This window comes from Myotis lucifugus, unplaced genomic scaffold (genome assembly GCF_000147115.1).
Source record: "Myotis lucifugus unplaced genomic scaffold, Myoluc2.0 scaffold_27, whole genome shotgun sequence".
Lineage (NCBI taxonomy): Eukaryota > Metazoa > Chordata > Mammalia > Chiroptera > Vespertilionidae > Myotis > Myotis lucifugus.
In genome coordinates, this window is record NW_005871075.1 from 2,759,017 (window position 1) to 2,778,139 (window position 19,123).

Genomic DNA, 19,123 nt, shown 5'->3' on the forward strand with positions numbered 1-19,123 from the left:
AGTCATTCTGTCAGTCATTTTCTGAATTATTTATTGATTTCTTTCTTCACATACTCAAATATGTAGAGAGGACTATATTTGATTAGTCCTGGATGCCATCAAGAAGTTCATATTGAAGTAGGGGGAAAAGCAAAGAAAAACATTATAATTTGATGTAATAAAATTATACAGGAGGTGCTAAGGAGCCTGGAAGGAGGAATAATAAGCTCTTGGTCAACCAGAGAACACTGAACTTGTTCCTGCTCTGGTTCTTTGCACTCGCTATTCCCTTATTCTGGACACTGTTCCTGCAGACATACTTATGGCTTGCTCTGCTGCCTAACTCAATTTTCTGCTCAAAATTCCCCCTTCAGTGAAGCCATTCTATATTACACAATCTCTCCCTTACTGTGTTTCATTTGTCATCAATGACAATGTATTACATATTTCGTTGTTTGTTTATCATCTATCCACTGGATGTAAACTCCAGGAAGGCAGTTGCTTCTGTCTTATTGACCATAATATCTCCAGTATCTAGGTCTGTGTTTTGTGAATATTTGTTAAATGCTGAATGAATGAATGAATGAATGAATGCTGAGTTATTCAAGAAAGCTTCCTGGAGGGGGTAGGTGGCAATTTAGCTGAGCAATTGAAAGCATGAGTAGGAGCTACCAAGGCAAAGCACAGTGAGTATGGGAATTCTAAGTAGAAGAAATATGAGCAGAAGCCAGTAGGAATTAGGGATCTTGGATTGTTACCCAGACTGCACATAGCTGAAGCCTAAGATGAGAGGGTGAGCCATATAAGTGGCCAGCCATGAGGTACGATCACCTCATGTGACTGTGGACACCAGACAAGGAAGGGGGTGGCTAGGGAGTGAGGGTGAAGAGCCATCGAAAGAACCCAGTCAGAGAAGTAGAATTTACTCATGTTCTCAAATCTTATGGATTTTCATTCAAACCCTCAATTCCAACCCCCTTTGTTGGCATTCCTTTAGAAGTGGGTCTTTCAGACATTTTTGCCTATGACCCACAAGAGGAAATAAATTAAACATGATGTCCCAGTTCATAGATAGATTGATAGATAGATATGTAATCATTACTATATGCAATCTCTATTCTATTCTATTCTATTCTATTCTATTCTATTCTATTCTATTCTATTCTATTCTATTCTATTCTATTCTATTCCATTTTATTCTGTTCCATTCAGTTCCATCCCATTCCATTCCAATTAATTATTAAAACTGTGTGTTCTCACTAAACTGCTAAACTGATTTCTCTACCCATTGTTTTCAAATATTCCTGTAACTGGTTCATGATGTAAATATCTTTTTTTTTTACAGACAACTGTTTAGTTTTTATTTTATAATCATAAACTTAACTCGGCAATCCAGCTAGACTGGGAAGGGGTAAGGAAATTATGGAACCCAATGAACTGTGGCAAGAGCACAAAGATTATAGAACATTCCAAGCAAATTGGGGTGAAGAGGTGCTCTCCTGAGCTACAGAAGGAATGGTCTGGTGGTTAAGATAAAAACACAAATCAAATTTCTTAGAGTTGCCCACAGTAAGCAATGGTGATCTTCTTGCTGGCCTTGCCATTCCTGGACCCAAAGCGCTCCATGGCTGCCACAATATCCAGGCCTTCTGTCCTCTGGCGAAGACCACATGCTTGCCACCCACCCACTCAGGCTTGGCAGCGCAGAGGAAAAACTGGGAGCCATTTGTGTTCGGTCCAGCATTTGCCATGGACAAGATGCCAGGACCTGTATGTTTTAGGATGAAGGTCTCATCCTCACATTTCTTCCCATAGATGGACTTGCCGCCTGTGCCCATTATGGCATGTGAAGTCACCACCCTGGCACATAAATCCCGGAATAATTCTGTGACAGCAGGATCCTTTTTAACCAAATCCTTTCTCCCCAGTGTTCAGAGCACAGAAGTTTTCTGCTGTCTTTGGAACTTTGTCTGCAAACAACTCGAAGGAGACGTGGCCCAAGGGCTCGCCGTCGATGTTGAAGAACACGATGGGGTTCACCATGGCTGGTCACGGCGGCTCCAGGGCCGTCGTCGTCGTCGTCTGCCTTTTTTTTTTTTTTTTTTTTTACTGAGCATTGCATCCAAGAAAGTCTAAGCAATACTGATTTACAATCCAAGGCCCAGGCCCAGAGATATCTGCTTCAGAGAGCACACCCCAGGCAATGGCCTTTGACCCTGGGCTCACTCAGGGTCACCCTGGTAGAATTCTGTGATGCAGAACTGGAAGGCCAGTTAATGGCCCTTGCCTTCAGCAGCCAAAGCTCAGGGAGTGGGCTGCCTTCAGGTAGTGTGCTCTGCGCACACCAATCGCAGTTGCCTTTCAATGGACAGTGATATGAAATGACTTCTTAAAATGACCTGATTCCAGGCAGGAAGCCCCAAGGGAGGTGCATGAATTTCTTGTGAAGATCATCATTGTTGCTACTGGTCATTCTAGTAACAGGCATTTAGTAGAGTAGTATTTGTCTGGTGTAGTTGGAGTCTGCCTGGTTTATAGGTTGTTGATTTTAACTTTCAGGAGGGAAAGCAGCTTTTGAAATAAATCATTGCCTAAAGCAACCAAAGGCCTTCGCATCACTTTTAATGAAGGAGAAGGCAGTGTATAAATGGAAAAGAGCAGACCATTATGAGTTCCAAGACCTGGAACTGAGTCTAAAACTGCCTCCCTGTGTGGCCATGGGCAAGCCATCTCACCTCTTTAGACTCAGATACATAAACACACACACACACACACACACACACACACACACACACACACACACTGATTTCAGAGATAGGAAGGAAGAGGGAGAGAGAGAAAGAAACATCAATGATGAGAGAATCATTGATCAGCTGCCTCCTGCCCACCCCCTACTGGGGATCCAGCCCACAAGCCATGTATATGCCCTGGCCAGGAATTGAACCGTGATCTCCTAGTTCATGGGTTGATGCTCAACCACTGAGCTACACCAGCCAGGCTAGACTCAGTTTTCTTACAAATATGACAAGTATAGCAATACCTTTCCTTGATTCACAGAGGCACTTGAGTGAGAAAAACAATAACATATCTAAAAGTGCATTGCAATGTCCCAAATTCTTATACAAATGCTATTGGTTTCTACTGAGCATGAATGAGGTCAATTAATAAATGTCTTCTAGCAATAATACAACTACCGTCTTACAGATGAGGAAACTGAGGCCCCAGAGAGATGAAAAACTTGACAAATAAATAGAGCAATTAGTGATGAAGCCAGAATTCGAATACAGGCCATTCTGGTTTTAAAATCCTTGTTGTGAACCACTATGATGTAAAGTAGCCATTTCTGGGAAGATATGAGCCCCAAGTCCATGTTTGCCTTGACCAAGAGGCATTTCGCCTATCTCTTTGTACTCTCAATGGCTGGTCCAGAGTAGACGCTCAGTCTGTGTCAGCTAAAAATAAATATCCTCACTCGTCTTCTTCTTACTCTTTTTTGGGGGACTCTTACATTATTGTTGTGATCTTTTTTGGGGGGGGCGGGATACAAAATTACTGTCACCCAGCATAGCTCACTGTCACATCTGAATTAGCAATAAACAAGGAAAAGGATGAGCTGGATTCAGGAATAAAATTTGTTCAGGTGAAAATATATAACAAACCAAATGCCTGTTTAGTCCATTTTCAAATATGGGCACCAGGAAGGCGCAATGCCATCAGGATGTCACACAGAAAGGGCTCACACTGCAATTGCATGTTAGCCATTGTGAAATAAGCATCCAGCTCGGTTGAGTTACATCTGGCTCAATGTGGGACCCGCTCATTTGTAGTTTCTTGCCTTTTATGTGAAGGCCCTGGCTTGGGTCCAGCAGGGTAGAGATCACAGCTTCCTAATCCAGGGTTTTAACTGCATTTGATATGCGCGCAGGACAGAGAAAGTCACTATTGAATCTCTCAGGGCTGACACAATGAACCAGGGAGTGGCTTAAACAACAAAAATTTATTTTCCCATAATTCTAGACCTAGGTCAAGGTATGTGCAGGGTTGTTGTTATTAGTGCTTTTCTGAATGCCTTTTTTCCCTGGCTTGCAGATGGCCATTTTCTCTCTGTCTTTACATAGCCTCCTCTCTCTGTGTTCTAATCTCCTTATAAGGATACCAGCCAAATGGAATTAAGGCCCACGCTAGCGACCTCATTTAGCCTTAATTATCTCTTTAAAGACCCTATCTCCAAATATAGTTACATTCTAAGGTACTAGGGGTTAGGTTGGGGGACGGGGACACAATTCAGCCCATACCAGTCACAAGGTGTAGCAAAATAAAACAGAAACGATGGGAATTGGATGTAGAAGTGACACTTTCAATCTTTAATAAAATCTTGGGACCTGGGACTGAAAGGGAGACAAACAGAATTCTTTAGGTTTGTGCATTTCTTTTCTTTCAGCCAAGATATAGATTTCAGTCACTTTTTCATGTGTCTGTTGTTAAACTCAAGGAGTCTCTTTCACATTTGGGAATAGCAGGTTATTTCCCAGGGGAAAGGGCTTGCTTGGCGACATCTGGGCCCTCTGTTCATTCTGCGAGAACCCTGCTCGCACATTTACATGCACTTTCTCCCAGGAACCTTGGAGGAGGAAGAAAAATATTTCACCATCTGAGAGAAATCCCGTAGAGGTCAGACTGGTTTCGTGTTCTTGCAGAGCCTGTGAGGTGTAGAGCTGAAGGTGGGACCTTGGTATGGCTTCAAGTGGAGCTTGTGCTTGTGGGTAAGCCCTCCACCCAAACTGGTATGATACCCACCATTCTGTCTCCACTTGCTTTCCTGAGAAATGTCGTCAGAGCACTCTCTTTGCTACTTCAGACTCTGCCTGGGTTATTGGCACCCAAATACTAGTAGTTACCCCTTTTACATTTTTTTCTTATTCAGGTTTATTGAGGTATAATATACATACAGTAAAATTCACCTTTTTTAGGTGTAGCTTGAAGAATTTTGAAGACTGTATACATTCTGTAACTCATACCACAATTGAGATTATTTCTCTCTACTACCCCTGCCCCCAGATCTACTATCCCTTTGTATATTTAAAAACACTTAGTAGAGTTCAAAAGCGAAATTATCTAGACCAATTGGTAAGGATGTAACTTAGAACAGCTAGAACACTATTTGAGTTATCTAATTCTTCTTTAGTAATCTTTGGTAGTTTCTATCTTTTAAGGAATTTGTCATCAAATTTATTGCCATAAAGTTGTTGAAAATATTCCCTTGCCATCCTTTTTCATATCTGTTGGAGCTGTGATGATGTTCCCTCATTCATTTCTGCTATTGGTCATTTATGTCTTCTTCTTCTTCTTTTTCTCCTCCTCCTCCTCCTCCTCCTCCTCCTCTCCCTCCTCCTCCTTCTTCTACTCTCTCTCTCTCTCTCTCTCTCTCTCTCTCATTAATCCTCCCCTGAGAATATTTTTCCTATTGATTTTTAGAGAGAGTGGAAGAGAGTGGGAGAGACACACAGAGAGAAACATTAATGTAAGAGAGACACATTGATTGGTTGCCTCCTGCATGCACCCTGACCAGGGCCAGGGATTGAGCCTGCAAACAAGGAATGTGCCCTTGACCAAATCCAACTCAGGACCCTTCAATCTGCAGGCTGATGCTCTATCCACTGAACCAAACCAGCTAGGGCTCTTCTCTCTTTTTTATGTAGTCAGTCTGGCAGTGGTTCTCAACCTTCCTAATGCCGCTAGCCTTTAATACAGTTCCTCATGTTGTGGTGACCCCCAACCATGAAATTATTTTCGTTGCTACTTCATAACTGTAATTTTGCTACTGTTATGAATCATGATGTAAATATCTGATATGCTATATGTGTTTTCCGATGGTCGTGACCCACAGGTTGAGAACTGCTGGGTTAGAGGGTTATCAATTTTACTGATAATAGTTTGTGGTTGGTATATTCAGTCCTTGTGGTTGGTGGATTATATACAACTATTTTAATCTGATACTATGAATACAAAAATGAGACAATAAGTACTCCAAACTCCACCTAAGCTTCATATGCTTCTCAGTCACAGTTACTGTTTTGACAGGAGGGATATAGGCAGGGAGCATTTATTGAGTGGGATGCGTAACAGTGGTGTTGCTATTCCTGTAGGTAACGTCTTACTTGGGCATCAGGGCAAAAGCAGTAAGTGATCTGAAAACCAGTTACTATCCACAAACCCTATTCTGCAACTGTGGGGTCAGATGTCCTTTAAAAGTCAGAATTTTCATATTTTATAAGGGGAATAAGCTATGTATGTTCTCCCTTGGTTAAGACCTTCTGGGGTGTCTGGCAGCATCTGATAATCAAACACAATGGGAAGACAATGACCATAAATAACATCATTGACTTTGCTGCCAAGAGAGTTCCTCCACATTGCTGTGTTTACCAAGACTTTTTGGATTTTGAGACTGTAGATAAGAAAGAACTATAAACAAACATGGTCAAAATTGCCCATGAAAAAGATACCAAATCTCCTATACAATATGTCTGGCTGGTGTGGCTCAGTGATTGAGCGTCGACCCATGAACCAGGAGACCACCATTTGATTCCTGGTTAGGGCACATGTCCCCAGTAGAGGGTGTGCAGGAGGCAGCCGATCAATGATTCTCTCATTGATGTTTCTATCTCCCTATCCCTCTCCCTTCCTCTCTCTGAAATCAATAAAAAATATATTTTAAAAAAATAAAGAAAGAAATACAATATGGCATATAGTTTTACATGTAGTGTTTCATCTTTCCTCTAAGTCTAATGCTGCCAGTTGCTCCTCCAGGGCAGAACAGATTGCTGTTGCTTTGGTTGAGCACCAGATAAAGTAATTGGCTTGCATTAAGGGGCCCATGTTGAGTGAATATTATGCTTTCTCTCTTTATTTTTTTTGGCCAAGCTTGTATTGTTGCATTTGGGCAGATTAAATCAATGTATGTTTAATACAACTCTACCATAGATTCCTTGCTTGAACAGTTTTACATGAGCCGACAGGAACAGACAGGAATAAAAATAAACACCAGTGCCAAACTACAGCCTTCAAAATCAGTGACACATTTATAAGAAGTTAAAATGTATGCACAGAGATGGCAGAAGACGATGTAGTCTGAGGTCTGCACAAAAACCAGTTAACGAGTTGGTGGTATCAAATTCATTAACACTTCTAAGTGTGAGGTTTTTTTTTACTGCAGTTTTTAAAATAATTCAAATATATTTGAAAAAATGAAATCTATGTCAAATCCTACGGCTCCACATAATAGTTTTCATGTCTCCATGGTTTATTCTAAACGTAGACAACAACACAGCAACAACAATAAAAACAGCACATTCATCATTATTAGCATTACCTGAGTATTTATTTACCATGTGTCAAACACTGTCCTTTGTGCTTAAGACATTATCTCCTTTAACATCCATTTATTCTTTCAAAAAATGCTTTCTGAACATCATTTGTGTTGCATTTGGCATTGCTTTAAATCGGTGAGACTCTACTGGGGGAGATTTTGCCTCCCAGGGGACATTTGGCAATAGTTGGAGATATTCTGCTTGTTTTAACCGGGGAGGTGTTGTTGGCTTCTGGTGGGCAGAGACCAGAGACACTAATAAACATCCTACAATGCACAGGACAGCCCCACAACGAAGAATCATTTTGCCCAAAATGTCAATAGTGCTCAGGTTGACTAACCCGGTGTGTGTGTGTGTGTGTGTGTGTGTGTGTGTGTGTGTGTGGTAGTTTGGAAGGTTGAGATTGGAAATTTAAATGGGGTGTTTAGGGAAGGCCTTACCTAAGAGGTAATATTGGAAGGAAGTCTTGACAGAGGTGAGGAAACTAGTATGTGGATACCTGGGATACAGTTGGGGAAGAGTTACTTCCAGGCAAAGGGAACAGCAAGAGGAAGGGCCCAAGGCAAGAGCATGCAGGGCTTTTTCAATGAACAGGGAAGAGACCATTGTGACCTGCAGAGAGTATAGGGCGGGAGGGGACACCGGGTCAGAGGGATGGGGGCGGGGCAGAGTTTATTCTGAGTGAGATGGCAGTCATTGCAGGTTTTGAGCAAGAGTGTCATGAGCCAATTTATGTTTTGAAAAGATCCTGCTGGCCAGGGCACTGAGAATTGACCATTGGGGGCCAAGGATGGAAACAAGGAGATCATTAAGTAGTCATGGCAACAATCCAGTGAGAGGTTGGAGTGACTTAAACAGGGTTCCAGCAGTTAAAGGTTTTTGGATTCTGGACCTATTTTCCAAGGTTGAGGTGACAGATTTTGTGAATGCATTCGCGGTTTGGGGGGAAGAATTAAGAAAGTTTACTTTTTTGTTTGCTTGTTTTTGGACTGAGCCCCTTAAAGAATGTAATTGCCATTTACTGAAATGGAGAAAGCTTGGGTAGGAGTCACTTGGGGATGAAAATTAGTATTATTGTGTTTCATTTGGATGTACTTATATATGTTTAATTTGAGATGTCATTCAGTCAGGTGGAGATGTCGGAACACATTTAACCACTCTGTGAAATAGGTGTTACTACTCCCACCTTGCAGATGAAGAATCAAGAATAAAGAGTTTGCGTATCTTGTCTAAGATCACCCGGGTATTAAGCAGGACAGCCTGGATTCTGATGTCACAAACTGGCATCTCGCTAAAAAATGACATCAGCCCCTCTCTCCTGAATGGCACCTCTTTTTGTTTGTTTGTTTGCTTGTTAATCCTCACCCAAGGATATTTTTTCATTGATTTTTAGGGAGAGTGGGAGAGAGAGGGAAAGACAGAGAGAAAAATTGATGTGAGAAAAACAATTGGTTGCCCCTACCCTGGTGGAATAGAGGAATAGAACTCGGGACCCTTTGGTCTGCAGGCCGATGCTCTATCCACTGGGCCAAACTGGCTAGGGTGATGTGACACATCTTAGTCTCCATTTCTGTGGGTGACCTTGACCAGCTCTCAGAATGATAAGCTCTCTTGGGATAGAGCCTTTCATGCAGTTGGCAACTGAAAGTGAAGCTGCTGTGTCCGGCAACTTCTTTGACTGATTGTGGTAACTCCAACCACAGGGTAAAACCTAACGAAAGAGAATTCCTCAGGTGCAGGCAGCTTGAAAGAACCATGCACTGAGCACTGACATTAGAAGGACCATTGACTTTGGAATCCTGCAGACAGACCCCCATTAAAACACAGACTTCATTACTCACTAAACTTTGTATCCTGAGGCCAAAACGTGACTTTGCCAAGTCTCTGTTGAGCAAGTGGGTAATGCACATTATCGCTGTGACGGGTCCAAGTGGCCCAGTGGCATTACACCCCAAGGCTTAGGCTTGTACCTGATCAGCCCCATGAAGAGTCCACCCTTCACTGCTTTGGTGGCTGAAGAATCTGGATCACTTTGCTACATTTTTGTGTATTGCCTTTCCACACTTTCTTTATTTTTTAATTTTTTATGTATTTTTGTTGATTTCAGAGAGGAAGAGATAGGAGAGAGAGATAGAAACATCAATGATGAGTGAGAATCATTGATCGGCTGCCTCCTGTACACCCTCTACTGGAGATCGAGCCCACAACTCGGGCATGTGCCCTTGATAGGAATCAAACCCAGGACCTTTCAGTCTGTATGCAGATACTCTACCCACTGAGCCAAACCAGCTAGGGCCCATGCTTTGTTTACTGTCATTTCCTTGCTCTAGAAAGTACGCTTCCTGTCTCTTCTGTTTACTGTTCCAGATGGTGCCTGGCACATAGTAGTGCCCAATGACTATCATTTGAATGAAGACATGAATAATCCTCATTGTAATTATCCTTAGGAGCGTGGCTCTATTCTTATCCCTATTTCACAGATGTGAAAACTGAGGCTTAGAAAAACGGAGCAATGATCAAAGAGGTGAAGGAATTAAGAAGTACAAATTGATAGTTGCAAATAGTCACGGGATATAAAGTACAGCCTAAAGAATATAGTCAGTAATATTGTAATAGGTGGGTACTGGAAATATTGGTGAGAACACTTTGTAACGTGTAGGATTGTCTAACCACTATGCTGTACGCCTGAAACTAATCTATAATAATAAAAGTGTAATATGCTAATTAGACCGGACAGCTGAATGACCTTCCTTCCAAAGCTGGGGATGGAAGGGCCTAGGCAGCTGCTGTGGCTTCGAGGGCCGAGCCCCTTGCATGAATTTCGTGCATCAGGCCTCTAGTACAAAATAATATTGAATGTAAACTGTAATTGAAAAATTTTAAAAAATATTTAATTTATTTAAAAAAAAGAAAGAAAAAATGGAGCAAGGTGCCTGGAGTCACCACCTCGCAGGAGGCATCGCCTGGTCCTGGGATAGTGAACAGCTGTGGAGTTTGGAAGGCCCTCCACTGAGGATCCGAGAACAGCAGGTCTAATCATTAAAGCTTCTGAAGTCCACTGCCCAGCTCAGCCGTTCGCCCTCTCTGCATCCTAACTCCGTCCCTAAGTGGGAGGTGAAAATAGCAGTACCCCACAGAGTTTCCGTAGCATTCAGTGAGTTGATAGAAATACAGTGCTTAGAACAGGGTAGCAAGTGCTATTATAAATATTAGATGATATGAATATACTTTGCTGTTTGCCTTGCAACACATAAGCACCTTGCTCCCCTCTTCTACCTCCACCACGGTCTAGGTGTTTTGCATTTTAAGTGTGTCTAACCTTTAGCAAGGTATTTGTTTACACATATATTTACCTAATGTGTGTGTGCGTGTCTGTGTGTGTGTCTTAAATTGCCCATTATGTAAATGGCTTTGGTTTAGTAAGCAGAAAACGCAAGGGTATGGTTAATGGGAAATTGTTCTGTGCAACTCAGAAAACCGAAGAATCGTAAAAGAATCCTCCCGAGAGACAGTCTGATGAAGGTGTAACCAACCCATTTGCAGGTTTTTATTTTTAAATAATAACCAGCCGCTAATGCAGTAATGGCCCCGAGCAGAACATCGATTTATCCCCGGCGAGGTGGGTTGTGTTTCCCTGCTACACTGCCAGCTGTCGTCTTTGATATGAGGCTGCCTCTCCTTGAGCCGGTGTCTGTCAATCAGCTTTCAAGGAGAAAGCTTCGAAACAGCGTGGAGGCTTTGCCATTTCCTGGATGGGTGTGGAAGGTGTGTGTGTGTGTGAGTGAGTGTGTGTGTGTAGGAGCCATTTACTTTTTGCTGAGCTAGAATCCAGCCTGTTAGGATGCACTGTGCAGTCAAACTTCTTAGCAGATTGGGGCAGCTCTTCAATTCCTTCAAAGAGAAGGCCCTGGGCGTTGTCCTCCAAAGCCGCAGGCACAACTCCCCTTTGATCTGGGCAAATCTCCCTCTAGTCCTGAAGTCGGGTCCCTGTCTGCCAAGAGGGAACACCATTTCTCAGTGCAAGTAGATCGTAGTGGAACAAATCTCTCCGGAAAATTACAAAAAAATTAGCCTGATATGCAGATGTCAAAGGAGATTATTAGTTAAGGCTAAGTGGAAAATTCTTCTAATTCATTCATTTATTCATTCAACGTTATTTATCGTGGGCCCACTATGTGTCAGGTAGTTTGCTAGGTGGCAGCAGGGTGGGGTGGATATACGATTATTGACAAACTAAAAAAACACTTTCTGTTTTGATTTTCTTTATGAAAGCTGAGATTTCAAAACAGATGTCCCAAAAGAAACCTCATGTTTCTAGTTAACAACCACTTTAAACACCTGCTGTGTGCCAGGAATTGTGTTAGCAGCCACCCTGAGAAAATGAATGTGACCCTCAGATCTTAATTGTGGGACATGGTGCCCATGTTCAAAGCTATTTGCCAGTGGGTTCATACTCTCTGGTTGGCAGAATTCAAAGATGCCCCGTTGCCCAATGTCCAGCCCTAATCCCCAGGAATGTGAATGTAATAGATATCACACTTATGATTATTTTACAAAAGGAATGTTGCATGTGCAGTTAAGATTAATCAGTTGACTTTGAGTTAATCCAGAGAGCGAGTGTCCTGGTGGAACTAATCTAATGACTTTAAAAGCAGTGTTGTCGTTATCTCCAGCTGGCAGGGGAGGAAGTCAGAGGGAGAGGACTTGATGTAAAGGAGGTTGTTGAGGTGGAGGGGCCTTGGGAAGAGGATCTAAGAGCAGCCTCAAGCTACCTGATCGCCAGCCAGGAAATAGAGACCTCAGTCCTACAACCCAAGGAATTGAATTCAATCAGCAACATGCATCTTTGAAGCAAGTTATTCCCAGAGTCACCAGATAAGTCCAGTTGACAATTTGATTTCAGCCATGTGAGACCCTAAGCAAAGAACCCGGTTGAAACTGCCTGGACTTCTATGGTATTATAAATGGGTGTTGTTTTAAGCAGCTAAGTTTGTGGTCACTCATTATACAGCAATTTTTTAAAAAAGATTATTTTCTCATTGGTTATTCTGCATTTTTATAGTTTGTAGTTAAGATATCTTAACACTTGAATATGTAGTTCTTTATAATTGATAATAAAGTTACCTCCTTACATTGGTGCAAACTCATTTACAAAGTGCTTTCACATACAATTTTTTTCATTTAATGTTCACAGCTTGTAAGAAATCATTATGTCCGTGTTATAGGTGATGAAACGGAGGGTGAGACATAGTGTGACTTGCCAAATAACCTCCTAAGTGGTAGCAATGGGATTTGAATTCAGGCTCTGGCACTTCATCAAACTCATCAGAAAATTGGCAGATCACCCTCTAGGCTATTATTAATCCTGATTTCTCTTTATTACCCCTAATATCATCATCATTGTTATCATCAGCATAGAGGGCACTCTCTTCCTGGATGTTCAGTAAATTCAAATTAAGTAAATAATGACAGTTAAAAAAATTTTTAAACTCAAAACGTTTGTGCAGGACTTATTAGGTACCATGGCACTTGTGGCAAACAAATGACAAGTGTCCTCTTGGATATATACATGGCATTGAGGCTGGAAAATAGTCACCAAGAGGATATGCCTTCGATGCATGTGAAATATATAAAAAATAAAAATGGACAACTTTCTGTGGCTAATTTATCAAATAAGACAATTCAGCAATCTTTTCTTGCCCCTCTGTGAATTTTTTTTCCAGTTTTATTGAGATATAATTGACATAAGCATCATATTAGCTTAAGGTGTACAAAATAATGATTTGATATCCTATATAAGAAAGAGGTAATATGCAAATTAACCCTCACACCCTCACAATATGGCTGCCTACAACCAGGCCGGCATGGGGGGCAGTTAGGAGTGACCAGGCCAGCAGGGGGGGGCAGTGAGGGGCAACCAGGCAGGCAGGCAGGTGAGCAATTAGGAGCCAGTGATCCAGGATTGTGAGAAGGATGTCTGACTTCAAGTTTAGGCCCGATTCCCAGGACATCCCCCGAGGGGTCCCGGATTGGAGAGGGTGCAAGCTGGGCTGAGGGGACCCTCCCCCAGTGTATGAATTTTGTGCACCAGGCCTCTAGTATGTATATATTTGGAAATGATTAATTACCACAAGAAGTTTAGTAAATAGATATAACAACAATTTTAATATGTTACATTTTTCTTGTGATAAGAACTTGTAACATAGTTACATTTTTTCTTGAGATGAAACTTTTAAGATCTACCCTGTTAGCAACTTTTAAATATACAATGCAGGATTATTAACTATAGTCACCATGGTTTACATCACAGCCCCATAATTTATCTTAGAACTAGAAGTGTGTTGTCAGGGCTGACCAACAGCCCCTGAACAATGAATGAACAGGCTACTCCGACACAGTTTCACTGTGGGGAGAGGGCGAAGGGGCTTGCCTGGCTCAAGGGTCCAAGCAGCCTCGATTGCCTGCCTCATTAGGCTTTTATTGGAATTTTTGTCTTTAAGTACAATCAGTAGGTGAGTAATCTTGGGAGGACACATGTTTACATTGTCCTCTAGGCAAGGGCATCAGGGAGTAGGCATAAGGATTCCAGTAAACACCTGGAGTCTGCACGTGCACAGACTTGGTTGGAAAGGTCAAGGAATAATTAGGGGCACCACCTTTGACACTCCCCTGTCTCCCCTAAGTTGGAATTCTGATAAACAGGGCAGGCGGCCTTCCACATACTTCCCTTTTCTCAGAATGTCCTCCTTACAACTTTCCAACCAAGTCTCGAGTGCCCCCCAACAGTGTGTACCTTTTGATCACCTTCACCCACCTCTGGCAACCACCAATATGTTCTCTGTTTCTGTGATTTTGGTTGTTTAGATTCCACGTATAAGTGAGATCATACAGCATTTGTCTTTGTCAGGCTTATTTTACTTAGCATAATGCCCTCAAGTTCCTTCCATGTTGTCACAAAAGGCAGGATTTCCTTCTTTATGGCTGAGTAATATCCCTTTTTGTATCTATCTATCTATATATAGGGTGGGGCAAAAGTAGGTTTACAGTTCTGAGTATATGAAACAGCTTATTCTTGTATTGTTTATTAATTATTGTATTGTTTTCTATACAAACAATTGTACACCTACTTTTTTGTACCACTCTGTATATATCTATATCCTTATCTACATAACTATATCTATATCGATATATATCACTTAGGTTGTTTTCATGTCTCGGCTATTTTGAATAATGCTGCAATCAACATATGAACGTGGGGTTGCAGATATCTCTTCAAGATGGTAATTTTGTTTCCTTTGGATATGTAAAAAAAATTTTTTCTGTATGACCTTGTATGTTTCTCTGCCCCCTAACTTTTTTGGGGGGAAGTATTCCTATTTCCAAATTATCTTTCAGAAAATTGGTTTAAGGCAATTTAACTTGTGCAACAAGAATCTGGGAAAACTTAATATTAGAGCAGAGGTTATAATCCTACCAGTTTTATAAACCAGTAAACCGCCTACAGCCCTGCCCCTCCCATGCTCCCCCCACCCCCGAGAATTATATGATGGGACAAGGAACAGGACTTGGGAAAGCCAACAAAACCAAACCTACACTCACACTCCCACATAAGGCTGCCTTTTGTCTTTTTGAATCAATCCAGCTGCCTGGAGAGCCTGTCTGATTGAGACCAGAGGCCAAACCCCACTCCACTCAGTGCAGAACCCCCATTCTCCTAAGCCAAAGTCCCTTGTGTTCTTCTCTCTCACTTTTTAATTTTTTTTTCCTTGAAGGTAATTTCGGGAAGGAGGAAATAAAATTTAAGAGTATATGAAATTTGAAATTTGGCTTGAGTAGCTATCCAGCTATACCCCTCATCATTTAATTATTCAATCAAACAATTAGGGGTTAATGTAGTAGGCCAAACTCATCTCACAGTGTCTGCTGCAATCTGCCCCTATAACAACGGTTGTCATGGGAATGGAATCCTATGAGCATGGATATCCCCCCACCAAAGAACATTCCATGCACAGACCATGCTCAGAGGATCTGGGTCAGCAATTACCGGGAGGGCAGGGAAGGGCATTCAGTGACCAGGTCGTCTGTGGGAGGCCTATTTAGGAGGGGCTTCTGGGTTGCAATCTGTTGGGACTTGTCTTGAAGCCAATTTTGGATAGCATGCCACTGCTTTCATTTTGATCACAGCAATATCAGAGGTAGGTGAGGATAAGTGCCCCACGAGTCCCCTGTCCAGCTGTCACTTTGTAGATCATTGTTGACCAGCCACACTATCTCATTGTCTATAAAATCTGAGGACACTCTTTTGGGGGTGCAGCTCCCACAGCTGTTCTGAACCAGTTGGAAGGGACACAGGGGGGAGTAAACTTCATCCTACTTGGTTGGTGCTTAAAGCAAAACCCAGTCCATGAGAGACTCCCAATTACAGAAGGAATTGATGAAACACAAGGAGAGAGAACCAAAGGATTCTCAGTGTTAGGTACACAGATGATGAGGATGAAAAAAAGCCAAAATTAAAAAAATCCATTATGTCTATTTCTCTTCTATCAAGATTCGATTTAAAAAGATCAAAGTCCCAACTGTTCTGTGTCAACATTAGAGATCGTGCACTGTGTCTCATCACAGGCAGGTTTGCCACGGCGGTGGGGGTTGTATTTTTGGAACGTGCTAGAAAACCCAGAGTAACTAAAAACAGGCCTTAGTGCCCAGGCTCCTCTCCAGCGGTCTGTGCCTGTGCTCCTCCAGCCACTGGTGATTTTCATTGATTTGTTTGACCAGGAGGACCCTGGAAAAAGATGAGCTGGGAAGGGCAGCCGCGGGATCTCTGGAACAAACACAGAGGAGGTTCAGGGCGCTCAGCACCACTGGGGAGTTTTCCTGCCTGAATGTGTGTTCACAGCAGCCTCCTCACTCATCCTGCAATCTCGAGGGTTCACACTTGAGCACAACTAGTTGAAACCGGTCACCCGTGAGTTATGCTGGGGTAGACATTCAGCCCCAGACTCTCTCTCTCTTCAATTCTCTTTCATCTCCAACCTGAGATCACCCTCCACTAATCAACTGGTGAGCACAGGTAGGCTTGCTTCTAATTGCTTGGCTTCCAGGCCAGAGGAGACAAAGGTAGACAAAGCCATCTAACACTCTACTGTTGCCGCTGTCCCTCCCTGCCTCGACCACTTTGTCCAATGTCAATTCCATGACACCCTAGTTACTCCGAAGGTCTCTTTCCAAAGGAGAGTCATTCAGTGACTCATTCAGTTGAGTAGATTTAGCATGAACAGGCATCCATGAGGAGTAGCATTGATTTTTTTCTTCACTCAATTCATCAGTTTATTTTGTTACTTAGATTCCACATATAAGTGCGATCATGTGATACTTATCTTTCTCTGACTGAGTTATTTCACTTAGCATGATTGAGTGAGTGATTTTTTCAACACTGTCTTCTAATTCACTGATTCAATCCTCGGCTTCCCCTAGTCTGCTGTGTATTCCTTCCAATGTGCCCTTTGTGTTCAGGAGTAGCGTTGATTGAAAAGGGTTCAGCCTTGGTCAAGGTGTCCATTGCTGAGATACCTGGCATACTGAACTGATCCCTGAGAGGGAAAGGAAGACCAGTTTGCATTAATAGTCTAAGGACAAAGAGAAGCCAGGAAAATGTGAAGCTAGGACTATGGGCCAGGGTGCACCAGGGTAGTGCAGCTGAAGCCCAGTGATGGAGAAGATCAAAAAGACCCTCCAAAGAGGTAGCCTAGGCTGGTGGCTCAGGCTTGTGGAACCAGTCTAGGTGGCAGGTGATAGCCAAGTAGTGGCTGAAGCTGGACCCTGGACACTGGTTACATCTTGGGGCCAAATAGCCAAGCTCATTGTCCAGCATGGGAATTCTCTGTACTCTGATCAATGACCTAGGTTTTCAACCTTCTTCATCTCATGGCGCAATAAACTAATTACCGATCTGACAGAACATAGGTATAATTTTGATTCATTCGCACCAGACGGCTATTGTGTTGACTATTGTCATTTTCTAAAAATGTGACGATCTATAGAAAAAGAGGTCAGTTCCCCTGACTAAATAGTCAGGTATTGCATGTTTAAAAATTCTTGCGGTGCACCTGTGAGAAGGTGCTGACCTAGATCACCTAGGTAGTGTTACAGTTAAGCCCCCCTTATACTGGGGAAATGGAACCAACTGTGGCTGAGGGTAGTCTAGGGTACGGGGCAAGTTTATATTAGTAGCTGGAGCAACGGGGCAAAGTTGATTAATAATACCTTGGTAACGGGGCAGTATTGATTAATGTAGCCCTGGTAACTTTGTATCTGTATCCCAGGTAACTTTGTGTGTGTTTAGCCAACCGTTTTGTAGTTTCTGTGTATAAAAGGCTGGCCTAGATCCAGGTTCGACGCTGTCGTAGGAGAGAACGCCTACGGCAGTCACTGGCCAGCTTTCAATAAATCCTCACTTGCTGCTTAAGACCTAATTGGAGTCGGTGGTCTTACTCTCATGAACGTTGGTCCACAACATTAGTAGTAGATGTGTATCGAGTATCAGGTTATGCAAGGCCAGGTTATGCATGGCACAATGTGACAGTGAGAAGAAATGGTAGTTGACAAAGTAGATATGAGTTTTCTGTCCTCTTGCTATTCAGACACAGAATCAACCCCCTCCCCTCCCTTTAGATGGAGCGAATATGGTGATACACTTCTAGAGCAATTGCTGGGGAGGTCTCCAACCTTAGCTTTTCTATTACCAGATTAAGTGGGTATTCTGGTTATTATTTGAAAAAGTCGAAGAACTCTAACCATATTTGGAAGTCACGTTGTTGAAGCAGGCATATTTTATAGTTTCACCTCACCTGCTCTGCGCTCCATAGTGAAATTTATAGCTAAATTTTTAAGAGTTATTTTAGGAATAAAACTTCATCTTTCCCTCTTTTTCTTCTAATTGCAATTTCATCTGCCTTGTCCTCAAAACACTGGGCCAAGTGCATTCTGTGGTATTCCTGACCGAAAGGAGCAGGTGTGGAAAGTCTGACCATGTCTTTCAAAGACATTTTTGTGAGGGTTGGCTCAGCAGCTCCAGCTGTCATCTGAAGAACGCACCGCCTTCGCTGCATTCCTGGGAATCCAAGGGACTTAGGCTGCAGACCCTCCTTCCGAGAGCAGAGTTCTCACGGCATAGCCTGTACCTCAATTATTGAAAAGAAATCTCTGTGGGGATTAAAGGGGCACTAATTAAGTGTGCATTAGTGAAAGCGAGTGAGCTTGAGCTTATAGTAAATCAGGCCACCGTTGCTAATGCCCGTGCAATAGAATGTTTCCTGGTGACTCTTCATAGCAGTGGTGGGGGATGGGACAGGCCCTGGAGAGCTGGATGGTCCCCAGTTCAGTTTATGATAAAGTCTCAGTGTGTTCATGTCGGAACAGAGGCTGCAGCCTTGAAGTAATTTGGAAACGTTTTCCTTGAGCTATAATTACTGGTTCTTAAGAAGAACAATGTCTTTATAATTACTACCACTTCAGTCTCTAGCACTTAGTATTAAGTGTTTATTGAATGAAAGAAAAATGAATATTGATTATACAGTCAGGAGGCCTGGGGTTTGACCCAAGCTCCACTATGTTGACTTTAGTCACTCTTGTGTCATTGCTCTGATCTCAAATCTTACACTTTTTTATCTTCCTGAATTTTGATGATATGATTTACATATCAATTTCCCCAAACTCCTCTGAGCTCCTTCAGGTGAAGGGTGCGTCTGTGCCTTATTCAGCTCAAAAGTTCGTTATGG

The 19,123-nt window shown here is 42.4% G+C and overlaps 1 pseudogene; it reads right to left on the reverse strand.

Moving 5' to 3' along the window:
* Positions 1–1,449: 1,449 nt before the first annotated feature.
* LOC102419783 lies at positions 1,450–2,022 on the reverse strand (annotated as a pseudogene).
* Positions 2,023–19,123: the final 17,101 nt, after the last annotated feature.